Source organism: Ranitomeya variabilis, chromosome 6 (assembly GCF_051348905.1).
Source record: "Ranitomeya variabilis isolate aRanVar5 chromosome 6, aRanVar5.hap1, whole genome shotgun sequence".
Lineage (NCBI taxonomy): Eukaryota > Metazoa > Chordata > Amphibia > Anura > Dendrobatidae > Ranitomeya > Ranitomeya variabilis.
Window position 1 is genome coordinate 103,133,189 of NC_135237.1, and position 15,162 is coordinate 103,148,350.

Consider the following 15,162-nt stretch of genomic DNA (forward strand, 5'->3'; position numbering starts at 1 on the left):
AGAGGACTGAATCCAACCCAGAAAACATTGACAGCTGGCATGAATTACAGACCAGAGCCAAGTTAAATAGCAAGGCCAGGGGAGCCGATTAGTGAAAGCAGCTGCTACAGCCGAACTCAATGAGCAGCAGTTCCACTCTAAACCACCAGAGGGAGCCCAAGGGCAGAACTCACAAAAGTACCATTCATAACCACAGGAGGGAGCCCAAGAACGGAATTCACAACAGAGGGGTGGCGAATGCCTACAGCCAATTGTTTCCTAGACCGTGGGCTAGGCAGAACTGTCCCACTATGGCTGTCCCCAGTGGACCCTGCATCCACCACATTAACCCAGTGCGCCATGATGGACACGTAACGTCCCTGGCCATGCCTACTGGTTCATGCATCTGTTGTGAGGTGCACCTTTCCACTGACTGCCTCCGTGCATGGACAATGCGGTCTTTGACATGCTGGTGAAGGGCTGGGATGGTTTTTCTCATAAAGTGCCGACTGGGTAGGTCATAGCGTGGTACTGCGTAGGCCAACCTGTAGGGCATCATCTCTAACGAGATTAGTCTAGCAGTGTGGGCGTTCAAACCCTGTGTACGCGGATGAGAGGATGAGTATTTTCTTTTCCTAATGAGAGTCTCTTGTAGAATGAGCTGGACTGGAGAGCTGTGTCATGATCTCAATGGCAAGAGGACATAGCATAAGCATATATAGGAACTAGCTCTTGGAAGATGGGAACTGAGCTGATCATGAACTAAACCTAACGCACAACTAGCAGTGGCCGGGTAGCATGCCTACGTTGATTCTAGATGCCCAGCACCAGCCGGAGGACTAAATAATGCTAGCAGAGGAAAATATCAGTCCTAGCTCACCTCTAGAGAAATACCCCGAAAGGAGACAGAGGCCCCCCACATGTATTGGCGGTGAATTAAGATGAAATAACAAACGTAGTATGAAAATAGGTTTAGCAAATTTGAGGTCCACTTACTACATAGCAGAAGACAGAAAGGACACTTTCATGGTCAGCTGAAAACCCTATCAAAAACACCATCCAGAAATTACTTTAAAACTCTGGCATTAACTCATAACACCAGAGTGGCAATTCCTGTTCGCAAGAGCTTTCCAGACACAGTAACGAAACTACAGCTGTGAACTGGAACAAAAATGCAAAAACAAACATGGACAAGAGTCCAACTTATCTAGTAGTTGTCTAGGAGCAGGAACAAGCACAGAGAGGCTTCTGATAACATTGTTGACCGGCAAGCAACTAACAGAGCAGCAAGGTTATATAGCGACTCCCACATCTTGATGGGAACAGGTGAACAGAGAAGATGAAAACACCAGTTCAATTCCACCAGTAGCCACCGGGGGAGCCCAGAATCCAAATTCACAACAGTACCCCCCCCTCAAGGAGGGGGCACCGAACCCTCACCAGAACCACCAGGGCGATCAGGATGGGCCCTATGAAAGGCACGAACCAGATCAGAGGCATGAACATCAGATGCATTCACCCAAGAATTATCCTCCTGGCCGTATCCCTTCCACTTGACCAGATACTGGAGTCTCCGTCTGGAAACACGAGAGTCTAAGATTTTCTCCACAACGTACTCCAACTCACCCTCAACCAACACCGGAGCAGGAGGCTCAACGGAAGGCACAACCGGTACCTCATACCTGCGCAATAATGACCGATGAAAAACGTTATGAATAGAAAAGGATGCAGGGAGGTCCAAACGGAAGGAAACAGGGTTAAGAATCTCCAATATCTTATACGGGCCGATGAACCGAGGCTTAAACTTAGGAGAAGAGACCCTCATAGGGACAAAACGAGAAGACAACCACACCAAATCCCCAACACAAAGCCGAGGACCAACACGACGGTGGCGGTTGGCAAAAAGCTGAGTCTTCTCCTGGGACAACCTCAAATTGTCCACCACCTGCCCCCAGATCTGATGCAATCTCTCCACCACAGCATCCACTCCAGGACAATCCGAAGATTCCACCTGACCAGAGGAAAATCGAGGATGAAACCCCGAATTACAGAAAAACGGGGACACCAAAGTGGCAGAGCTGGCCCGATTATTGAGAGCGAACTCTGCCAATGGCAAAAAAGCAACCCAATCATCCTGGTCAGCAGACACAAAACACCTCAGATATGTCTCCAGGGTCTGATTAGTCCGCTCGGTCTGGCCATTCGTCTGAGGATGGAAAGCGGACGAAAAAGATAAATCTATGCCCATCCTAGCACAGAATGCCCGCCAAAATCTAGACACGAATTGGGTCCCTCTGTCAGAAATGATATTCTCAGGAATACCATGCAAACGAACAACATTTTGAAAAAACAGAGGAACCAACTCGGAAGAAGAAGGCAACTTGGGCAGAGGAACCAAATGGACCATCTTAGAGAAACGGTCACACACCACCCAGATGACAGACATCTTCTGAGAAACAGGCAGATCTGAAATAAAATCCATCGAGATGTGCGTCCAAGGCCTCTTAGGAATAGGCAAGGGCAACAATAATCCACTAGCCCGAGAGCAACAAGGCTTGGCCCGAGCACAAACGTCACAAGACTGCACAAAGCCTCGCACATCTCGTGACAGGGAAGGCCACCAGAAGGACCTTGCCACCAAATCCCTGGTACCAAAAATGCCAGGATGACCTGCCAACGCAGAAGAATGAACCTCAGAGATGACTCTACTGGTCCAATCATCAGGAACAAACAGTTTATCAGGTGGGCAACGATCCGGTCTATCTGCCTGAAACTCCTGCAAGGCCCGCCGCAGGTCTGGAGAAACGGCTGACAATACCACTCCATCCTTAAGGATACCTGTGGGCTCAGAGTTACCAGGCGAGTCAGGCTCAAAACTCCTAGAAAGGGCATCCGCCTTAACATTCTTAGAACCCGGTAGGTATGACACCACAAAATTAAACCGAGAGAAAAATAATGACCAGCGCGCCTGTCTAGGATTCAGGCGCCTGGCGGTCTCAAGATAAATCAAGTTTTTATGGTCAGTCAATACCACCACCTGATGTCTGGCCCCCTCAAGCCAATGGCGCCACTCCTCAAAAGCCCACTTCATGGCCAAAAGCTCCCGATTCCCAACATCATAATTCCGCTCAGCGGGCGAAAATTTACGGGAAAAGAAGGCACAAGGCCTCATCACGGAGCAGTCAGAACTTTTCTGCGACAACACTGCCCCAGCTCCGATCTCAGAAGCGTCGACCTCAACCTGAAAAGGTAGAGCAACATCAGGCTGACGCAACACAGGGGCAGAGGAAAAACGGCGCTTAAGCTCCCGAAAGGCCTCCACAGCGTCAGGGGACCAATCAGCAACATCAGCACCCTTCTTAGTCAAATCGGTCAATGGCTTAGCAATATCCGAAAAACCAGCAATAAATCGACGATAAAAGTTAGCAAAGCCCAAAAATTTCTGAAGACTCTTAAGAGAAGAGGGCTGCATCCAATCACAAATAGCTTGAACCTTGACAGGATCCATTTCAATGGAAGAGGGAGAAAAAATATATCCCAAAAAGGAAATCCTCTGTACCCCAAAAACACACTTAGAACCCTTCACACACAAAGAATTAGACCGCAAAACCTGGAAAACCCTCCTGACTTGCTGGACATGAGAGTCCCAGTCATCCGAAAAAATCAGAATATCATCCAGATACACAATCATAAATTTGTCCAAATAATCGCGAAAAATATCATGCATAAAGGACTGGAAAACTGACGGAGCATTTGAAAGACCAAAAGGCATCACTAAATACTCAAAGTGGCCCTCGGGCGTATTAAATGCGATTTTCCACTCATCCCCCTGCCTGATTCGCACCAAATTATACGCCCCACGAAGGTCAATCTTAGAGAACCACTTGGCCCCCTTTATGCGAGCAAACAAATCAGTCAGCAACGGCAAAGGGTATTGATATTTTACAGTGATTTTATTCAAAAGCCGATAATCGATACATGGTCTCAAAGAGCCGTCTTTTTTTGACACAAAGAAAAAACCGGCTCCTAAGGGAGATGACGATGGACGAATATGTCCCTTTTCCAAGGACTCCTTTATATATTCTCGCATAGCAGCATGTTCAGGCACAGACAGATTAAATAAACGACCCTTTGGGTATTTACTACCCGGGATTAAATCTATGGCACAATCGCACTCTCGGTGCGGAGGTAATGAACCAAGCTTGGATTCTTCAAAGACGTCACGATAGTCAGACAGGAACTCAGGAATTTCAGAGGGAATAGATGATGAAATGGAAACCACAGGTACATCCCCATGAGCCCCCTTACATCCCCAGCTCAACACAGACATAGCTCTCCAATCGAGGACTGGGTTGTGAGATTGCAGCCAAGGCAATCCTAGCACCAAATCATCATGTAGATTATACAGCACCAGAAAGCGAATAATCTCCTGGTGATCCGGATTAATACGCATAGTTACTTTTGTCCAGTATTGTGGTTTATTATTAGCCAATGGGGTGGAGTCAATCCCCTTCAGAGGAATAAGAGTCTCCAAAGGCTCTAAATCATACCCACAGCGTTTGGCAAAGGACCAATCCATAAGACTCAAAGCGGCGCCAGAGTCGACATAGGCGTCCGTGGTAATAGATGACAAAGAGCAAATCAGAGTCACAGATAGAATAAACTTAGATGGTAAGGTGCAAATGGAAACAGATTTATCAAGCTTTTTAGTGCGCTTAGGGCATGCTGATATAACATGAGTAGAATCACCACAATAGAAACACAACCCATTTTTCCGTCTAAAATTCTGCCGCTCGCTTCGGGACAGAATTCTATCACACTGCATACTCTCTGGCGACTTCTCAGTGGACACCGCCAGATGGTGCACTGGTTTGCGCTCCCGCAAACGCCTATCGATCTGAATAGCCATTGTCATGGACTCATTCAGACCCGCAGGCACAGGGAACCCCACCATAACATCCTTAATGGCATCAGAGAGACCCTCTCTGAAAGTCGCCGCCAGGGCGCATTCATTCCACTGAGTAAGCACAGACCATTTACGGAATCTTTGGCAGTAAATTTCCGCTTCATCTTGCCCCTGAGATAGGGACATCAAAGTTTTTTCTGCCTGAAGCTCCAAATGAGGTTCGTCATAAAGCAACCCCAAGGCCAGAAAAAACGCATCCACATTGAGCAACGCAGGATCCCCTGGTGTCAATGAAAAAGCCCAGTCTTGAGGGTTGCCCCGGAGCAAGGAAATCACAATCCTGACCTGCTGTGCAGGGTCTCCGGCAGAGCGAGATTTCAGGGACAAAAATAATTTGCAATTATTTCGAAAATTCTGAAACCCAGATCTATTCCCCGAGAAAAATTCCGGCAAAGGAATTCTCGGCTCAGATACAGGTGCATGACAAACAAAATCTTGCAAATTTTGTACCTTCGTGGCGAGATTATTCAAACCTGCAGTTACACTCTGAAGATCCATTACAAACAGGTGGACGCAGAGCCATTCAAAGATTAGGAGAGAAAAAAAAAAAAAAAAAATTTCAGCAGACTACTTATTTCTCTCCTTTCTCAGCCAAGGATTTTAACCCTTTAGTGGGCCGGTCAAACTGTCATGATCTCAATGGCAAGAGGACATAGCATAAGCATATATAGGAACTAGCTCTTGGAAGATGGGAACTGAGCTGATCATGAACTAAACCTAACGCACAACTAGCAGTGGCCGGGTAGCATGCCTACGTTGATTCTAGATGCCCAGCACCAGCCGGAGGACTAAATAATGCTAGCAGAGGAAAATATCAGTCCTAGCTCACCTCTAGAGAAATACCCCGAAAGGAGACAGAGGCCCCCCACATGTATTGGCGGTGAATTAAGATGAAATAACAAACGTAGTATGAAAATAGGTTTAGCAAATTTGAGGTCCACTTACTACATAGCAGAAGACAGAAAGGACACTTTCATGGTCAGCTGAAAACCCTATCAAAAACACCATCCAGAAATTACTTTAAAACTCTGGCATTAACTCATAACACCAGAGTGGCAATTCCTGTTCGCAAGAGCTTTCCAGACACCGTAACGAAACTACAGCTGTGAACTGGAACAAAAATGCAAAAACAAACATGGACAAGAGTCCAACTTATCTAGTAGTTGTCTAGGAGCAGGAACAAGCACAGAGAGGCTTCTGATAACATTGTTGACCGGCAAGCAACTAACAGAGCAGCAAGGTTATATAGCGACTCCCACATCTTGATGGGAACAGGTGAACAGAGAAGATGAAAACACCAGTTCAATTCCACCAGTAGCCACCGGGGGAGCCCAGAATCCAAATTCACAACAGAGCTGTATATGGTATGGAACTAGCGGTGGTGGTGGTGGTGGACATGGCGGATTGAGAGAGGGTTGGTGATGGTATTCTTGATGTTGGCCTACATACAGTGTTTCCTATCAATAACCTTGTGATTCCCTGACTGCTTTGGCCTTACGACGATACCTCCACATTTGCTGCTGGTGGTGTCCTAACCGGTGGGCTTACAGTAAGGGAGGCAATGTAGCACTGCTGACTACCTTCATTCTGAGCAGGTGCACCAACGGTACGTGACGTTTGGTAGTTAGTCCAGGCTTGCAAGTGCATGCTGGTTAAATGTCTATGCATGCACGTTGTATTTAAATTTTGAAGATTCTTCCCTCTTCTAAAGGTCTTTGAGCATTTCTTACAGATAACTTTTTGATTCGGATCTAGGTTAAAAAAATTGCCACACTACACTCTTCCTACTATCGAATACCTTTTCAGGCATTGCACGCTGTGCTACTTTCACCGGATGGCCACGCTGTCCTAAAACTGTTTTTGTTTTTGACACACGTTTTTGGCCTGATACGGGCCTGCCAGATGACAGCTGTTGCGATGTAGATGGCTGCCGCGGATCATCCTCCTCTGCTTCTGAGCTACTGGCAGTGGCACCCTCTTCCCCCAATGGCTGCCAACCTGGGTCAACAACTGGGTCATCTATCACCTCCTCTTCAATGTCATGTGCACCTTCCTCTGTGTCACCATGTAAGGTGCTATAGCGTTCGGGACGGGGCATGTTATGACCCCAATGGCGAGGGTCTCAGAGGAACGTGGAAGTCTGCAGAATACAAAAATCCAGCTCATAGGGCAGTGGTAACTGGGTTGACCATATATCTACTCCTAACGCCAACACTAGCAGTAGCCGGGGATCATTCCTACGTTGATTCTAGATGACACGCGCCAGCCGGAGAATCTAGCTACCCCTAGTAGAGGAAAACAAAGACCTTTCTTGCCTCCAGAGAAGGGGACCCCAAAGCTGGATAGAAGCCCCCCACAAATAATAACGGTGAGGTAAGAGGAAATGACAAACACAGAAATGAACCAGGTTTAGCACAGAGAGGCCCGCTTACTGATAGCAGAATAAAGGAAGGTAACTTATATGGTCAACAAAAACCCTATCAAAATCCACACTGGAAATTCAAGAACCCCCGAACCGTCTAACGGTCCGGGGGGAGAACACCAGCCCCCTAGAGCTTCCAGCAAAGGTCAGGATATAGATTAGGAACAAGCTGGACAAAAATACAAAACCAAAACAAATAGCAAAAAGCAAAAGGCAGACTTAGCTGATATAACTGGAACCAGGATCAGTAGACAAGAGCACAGCAGACTAGCTCTGATAACTACGTTGCCAGGCATAGAACTGAAGGTCCAGGGAGCTTATATAGCTACACCCCTAACTAACGACCCAGGTGCGGATAAAAGGAATGACAGAAAAACCAGAGTCAAAAAACTAGTAACCACTAGAGGGAGCAAAAAGCAAATTCACAACAGTACCCCCCCCTTAGTGAGGGGTCACCGAACCCTCACCACGACCACCAGGGCGATCAGGATGAGCGGCATGAAAGGCACGAACTAAATCGGCCGCATGAACATCAGAGGCGACCACCCAGGAATTATCCTCCTGACCATAGCCCTTCCACTTGACCAGGTACTGAAGCCTCCGCCTGGAGAGGCGAGAATCCAAGATCTTCTCCACCACGTACTCCAACTCGCCCTCAACCAACACCGGAGCAGGAGGCTCAGCAGAAGGAACTACAGGCACAATGTACCGCCGCAACAAGGACCTATGAAATACATTGTGAATAGCAAACGACTCAGGAAGATCCAGACGAAAAGATACAGGATTAAGGATTTCCAATATCTTGTAAGGCCCAATAAAACGAGGTTTAAATTTGGGAGAGGAGACCTTCATAGGAACAAAGCTGGAAGAAAGCCATACCAAATCCCCAACGCGTAGTCGGGGACCCACACCGCGGCGGCGGTTGGCAAAGCGCTGAGCCCTCTCCTGTGACAACTTCAAGTTGTCCACCACATGATTCCAGATCCGCTGCAACCTATCCACCACAGAATCCACCCCAGGACAGTCAGAAGACTCCACATGACCCGAAGAAAAGCGAGGATGGAAACCAGAGTTGCAGAAAAAAGGCGAAACCAAGGTGGCGGAACTAGCCCGATTATTAAGGGCAAACTCAGCCAACGGCAAGAATGTCACCCAATCGTCCTGATCAGCAGAGACAAAACACCTCAAATAAGCCTCCAAAGTCTGATTGGTTCGCTCCGTCTGTCCATTAGTCTGAGGATGGAAAGCAGACGAAAACGACAAATCAATGCCCATCCTACTACAAAAGGATCGCCAGAACCTGGAAACGAACTGGGATCCTCTGTCTGACACAATATTCTCAGGGATGCCGTGCAAACGAACCACGTTCTGGAAAAACACAGGAACCAGATCGGAAGAGGAAGGCAGCTTAGGCAAAGGAACCAAATGGACCATCTTGGAGAAGCGATCACATATCACCCAGATAACGGACATGCCCTGAGATAGCGGAAGATCAGAAATGAAATCCATGGAGATATGTGTCCAAGGTCTCTTCGGGACAGGCAAGGGCAAGAGCAAACCGCTGGCACGAGAACAGCAAGGCTTGGCTCGAGCACAAGTCCCACAGGACTGCACAAATGACCGCACATCCCCTGACAAGGAAGGCCACCAAAAGGACCTGGCCACCAGATCTCTGGTGCCAAAAATTCCCGGGTGACCTGCCAACACCGAGGAATGAACCTCGGAAATGACTCTGCTAGTCCACTTATCCGGGACAAACAGTCTGTCAGGTGGACAAGACTCAGGCCTATCAGCCTGAAATCTCTGCAACACACGTCGCAGATCCGGAGAAATAGCTGACAAGATAACTCCATCTTTAAGAATACCAACAGGATCAGCGACTTCAGGAGCATCAGGCACAAAGCTCCTAGAAAGAGCATCGGCCTTCACATTCTTTGAACCTGGTAAATACGAGACAACAAAATCAAAGCGGGAGAAAAACAATGACCAGCGGGCCTGTCTCGGATTAAGGCGTTTAGCAGACTCGAGATACATCAGATTTTTGTGATCAGTCAAGACCACCACACGATGCTTAGCACCCTCGAGCCAATGACGCCACTCCTCAAATGCCCACTTCATGGCCAACAACTCCCGATTGCCCACATCATAATTTCGCTCGGCAGGCGAAAACTTCCTAGAGAAAAAGGCACAAGGTTTCATAACAGAGCAACCAGGGCCTCTCTGCGACAAAACGGCCCCTGCTCCAATCTCTGAAGCATCCACCTCAACCTGAAAGGGAAGTGAGACATCGGGCTGGCACAAAACAGGCGCCGAAGTAAACCGGCGTTTCAACTCCTGGAAAGCCTCCACGGCAGCAGGAGCCCAGTTAGCTACATCGGAGCCCTTCTTGGTCATATCCGTCAAAGGTTTCACAATGCTAGAAAAATTAGCGATAAAACGACGGTAGAAGTTAGCGAAACCCAAGAACTTCTGAAGACTCTTAACTGACGAGGGCTGAGTCCAATCAAGAATAGCTCGGACCTTGACTGGGTCCATCTCCACAGCAGAAGGGGAAAAAATGAACCCCAAAAAGGGAACCTTCTGTACACCAAAGAGACATTTTGAGCCCTTGACAAATAACGAATTTTCACGCAAAATTTTAAAGACCAACCTGACCTGCTCCACATGCGAATCCCAATTCTCAGAAAAAAACCAAAATATCATCCAGATAAACAATCAAAAATTTATCCAGATACTTCCGGAAAATGTCATGCATAAAGGACTGAAAAACTGAAGGCGCATTGGAGAGCCCAAAAGGCATCACCAAGTACTCAAAATGACCTTCGGGCGTATTGAATGCGGTTTTCCATTCATCACCTTGCTTAATGCGCACAAGGTTGTACGCACCACGAAGGTCTATCTTGGTGAACCACTTGGCACCTTTAATCCGGGCAAACAAGTCAGACAACAGCGGTAAAGGATACTGAAATTTGACAGTGATCTTATTTAAAAGCCGATAATCAATACAAGGCCTCAAAGATCCGTCCTTTTTTGCCACAAAAAAGAATCCCGCACCAAGAGGGGAAGAAGATGGACGAATATGTCCTTTCTCCAGAGACTCCTTGATATATGAACGCATAGCGGTATGTTCAGGTACCGACAGATTAAACAGTCTTCCCTTAGGAAATTTACTGCCCGGGATCAAATCTATAGCACAGTCACAGTCCCTATGAGGAGGCAGTGCACTGGACTCAGACTCACTGAAGACATCCTGATAATCAAACAAATACTCAGGAACTTCCGAAGGCGTAGAAGAAGCAATAGACACAGGCAGGGAATCCCCATGAATACCACGACAGCCCCAACTTGAGACTGACATAGCCTTCCAGTCCAGGACTGGATTATGGGTCTGTAACCATGGCAGCCCTAAAACAACCAAATCATGCATTTTATGTAAAACCAGGAAACGTATCACCTCGCGGTGTTCAGGAGTCATGCACATGGTAACCTGTGTCCAATACTGCGGTTTATTTGCTGCCAATGGCGTAGCATCAATACCCCTAAGAGGAATAGGATTCACCAATGGCTCAAGAGCAAAACCACAGCGCTTAGCAAATGACAGATCCATAAGACTCAGGGCAGCACCTGAATCTACAAACGCCATGACAGGATAAGATGACAGTGAGCAAATCAAAGTTACAGACAGAATAAATTTAGGCTGCAAATTACCAACGGTGACAGGACTAACAACCTTAGCTATACGTTTAGAGCATGCTGAGATAACATGTGTAGAATCACCACAGTAGTAGCACAAGCCATTCCGGCGTCTATGAATTTTCCGCTCATTTCTAGTCAGGATTCTATCACATTGCATTAAATCAGGTGTCTGTTCAGACAACACCATGAGGGAATTTGCGGTTTTGCGCTCCCGCAACCGCCGGTCAATTTGAATAGCAAGTGCCATAGTATCATTCAGACCTGTGGGAATGGGAAAACCCACCATAACATTCTTAATGGCTTCAGAAAGGCCGTTTCTAAAATTAGCGGCCAGTGCACACTCGTTCCAATGTGTCAGCACGGACCATTTCCGAAATTTTTGGCAATACACTTCAGCCTCGTCCTGCCCCTGAGACATAGCCAGCAAGGCCTTTTCTGCCTGAATCTCAAGATTGGGTTCCTCATAAAGTAAACCGAGCGCCAGAAAAAACGCATCAATATCAGCCAATGCCGGATCTCCTGGCGCCAGCGAAAAAGCCCAATCCTGAGGGTCGCCCCGTAAGAACGAAATAACAATTTTTACTTGCTGAGCAGAGTCTCCAGATGAACAGGTTCTCAGGGACAAAAACAATTTACAATTATTCATGAAATTCCTAAACTTAAACCTGTCTCCGGAAAACAGTTCAGGAATCGGTATTTTAGGTTCTGACCTAGGATTTCTGATAACATAGTCTTGTATGCCCTGCACACGAGTAGCCAGCTGGTCCACACTTGTAATCAAGGTCTGGACATTCATGTCTGCAGCAAGCATAGCCACTCTGAGGTAAAGGGGAAGAAGAAAAAAAAAAACAAAAAAACTCAGAATCTTCTTTCTTATAATCACTCTTCTGCAATGCATTAAACATTTAATACTGGCCTGGCAAACTGTTATGACCCCAATGGCGAGGGTCTCAGAGGAACGTGGAAGTCTGCAGAATACAAAAATCCAGCTCATAGGGCAGTGGTAACTGGGTTGACCATATATCTACTCCTAACGCCAACACTAGCAGTAGCCGGGGATCATTCCTACGTTGATTCTAGATGACACGCGCCAGCCGGAGAATCTAGCTACCCCTAGTAGAGGAAAACAAAGACCTTTCTTGCCTCCAGAGAAGGGGACCCCAAAGCTGGATAGAAGCCCCCCACAAATAATAACGGTGAGGTAAGAGGAAATGACAAACACAGAAATGAACCAGGTTTAGCACAGAGAGGCCCGCTTACTGATAGCAGAATAAAGGAAGGTAACTTATATGGTCAACAAAAACCCTATCAAAATCCACACTGGAAATTCAAGAACCCCCGAACCGTCTAACGGTCCGGGGGGAGAACACCAGCCCCCTAGAGCTTCCAGCAAAGGTCAGGATATAGATTAGGAACAAGCTGGACAAAAATACAAAACCAAAACAAATAGCAAAAAGCAAAAGGCAGACTTAGCTGATATAACTGGAACCAGGATCAGTAGACAAGAGCACAGCAGACTAGCTCTGATAACTACGTTGCCAGGCATAGAACTGAAGGTCCAGGGAGCTTATATAGCTACACCCCTAACTAACGACCCAGGTGCGGATAAAAGGAATGACAGAAAAACCAGAGTCAAAAAACTAGTAACCACTAGAGGGAGCAAAAAGCAAATTCACAACAGGGGCACCATAGCCTCATCAGGGTCAGATTCAGTACACTGTGAGGGCAATGTAGTGATCTGAGTCAATGGAACAGCATAATAATCTAGCTGTGGCTGTGCATCAGTGCACTCCATGTACGATTCATCTTGTAATGGGCAGTTATCAATTTCCCTTTCTAACTCAGGCACGGTATGTGTAAAGAGCTCCATGGAGTAACCTGTGGTGTCGCCTGACACATCCTTCACTTTTGGTTTGGGTGAAGGACACAAGGAAACGTCTTGTTCCTGACCGGGAGCATCCACTGATGACTCGCTGCTTTTATATTTTGAACTTTCTGAAGAGAAGGCAAAAGAGCTAGAGGCTGAGTCAGCAAGGAAAGCCAAAACTTTTCGCTGCTCCGGCTTTAAAAGAGGTTTTCCTACTCCAAGATAAGGGAGCCTTCGAGGCCTTGTGTAGCCAGATGATGACGCTGGCTCAACACCTCCAGCCTTAGGTGCTATTTTGCTTTTCCCACTACCACCAGATGCTCCACCACCACCACCACCACTACCATCAGTACCAGCTGGCAACGACCGCCCACGGCCTCTTCCACCAGACTTCCTCATTTTTGGGAAAATGTATCCAAAATAACAACCGTTATTTAGTGTATAACACAACACAATGTAAGTGGCAGAACGTGGCTGGCTGATATACGACAAATAGAACTGACGTATATCCACTTTGTGACTGTCATGATCCGTTCCAGGGTTTATTAGTGTCTGCCCTTTTTTCTGGACGGATCATGTCAAGGGTTAACTTTGCACTGCCTCATTCTGGGTTCAGGTTTGCTATTTAGCTCCCATGAATCTTGTTGGCAGTGTCAGTTATAGTTCTGCCTTCGGCGTGTTAACCTGACCCTGCTGGTAGCTCTTGATTTGCCCTGCCGTGAACCCTGACTTGTCCTGTGTTTGTTATCTCCCTCTGTCTGCCCTTTTCCCAGTATTTCTCTGTCTGTTTGTCTGCTTGATTCTCTGGTTCTGATCTTCTGGCTTGGTTATTTACTTAGTTGCTTTATGTCCCTTTTGTACCGTATTTGCCCATTCTGGTTTACTGATCTCTGGCTATGTTCTGACTATCCATCTGTCTAATCCTATTATACTGTCGTGCTATCTAGTGTTTTTTGACCTGGCTTGTCTGACCACTCTCTCGCCACTTGGTGGCATCTGTTCTGCTGTCCTGTGAGTGCAGTCTTACTTTCCTCCCCAAACCCCCTCTGGTGGAGGTTGCGCTGTACTGCACTGCAGCAGCCTGACAGTGACAATTTGAATCTCCCTTTTTTGGGGGGGAGACTGCACCACAACGCAGGCCCAGTGTATAACACAACACAATGTAAGTGGCAGAACGTGGCTGGATGATATACGACAAACTAACAGAACTGACGTATATATAGTTTGTGACAATTTGAATCTCCCTTTTTTGGGGGGAGACTGCACCACAACGCAGGCCCTGTGTATAACACAACACAATGTAAGTGGCAGAACGTGGCTGGATGATATACGACAAACTAACAGAACTGACGTATATATAGTTTGTGACAATTTGAATCTCCCTTTTTTGGGGGGAGACTGCACCACAACTCAGGCTCAGTGTGTAACACAACACAATGTAAGTGGCAGAACGTGGCTGGCAGATATACGACAAACTAACAGAACTGACGTATATCCACTTTGTGACAATTTGAATCTCCCTTTTTTGGGGGGGGGAGACAGCACCACAACTCAGGCCCAGTGTATAACACAACACAATGTAAGTGGCAGAATGTGGCTAGCTGATATACGACTAACTAACAGAACTGACGTATATCCACTTTGTGACAATTTGATTCTCCATTTTTTGGGGGGGAGACTGCACCACAACGCAGGCCCAGTGTATAACACAACACAATATAAGTGGCAGAACGTGGCTGGCTGATATACGACAAACTAACAGAACTGACGTATATCCACTTTGTGACAATTTGAATCTCCCTTTTTTGGGGGGGAGACAGCACCACAACTCAGGCCCAGTGTGAAACATAGCACAATGTATGTGGCAGAAAGTGGCTGGAAGATATCTGAAAAAATCCAAGGACTGTAGTATAATTTCAATCTCCCTACAATGATCTCAGGACAAGTATGGCAGCAACAAAAAGGACTGCTGCACACAAGTATGGACAAATAAACAAGATAACTGCAGAAAGGAGCAACAGGATTTTTGCTTTTAAAAAAGCAGTTGGTTTGCACAGCAGCGTGCAAACAGCAATGCAGCTATCAGGGACCCTTATAAGGCAGCCTAATAAGCTACAGAGCTGATGCACAAAATAATAGCCTCCACTGTCCCTGCAAAAAAAGGTGGTTTTGGACAGTGGAAATCGCTACAGCACAAGCGGTTTGGGGGTTAATCTTCCCTCCCTAACTATA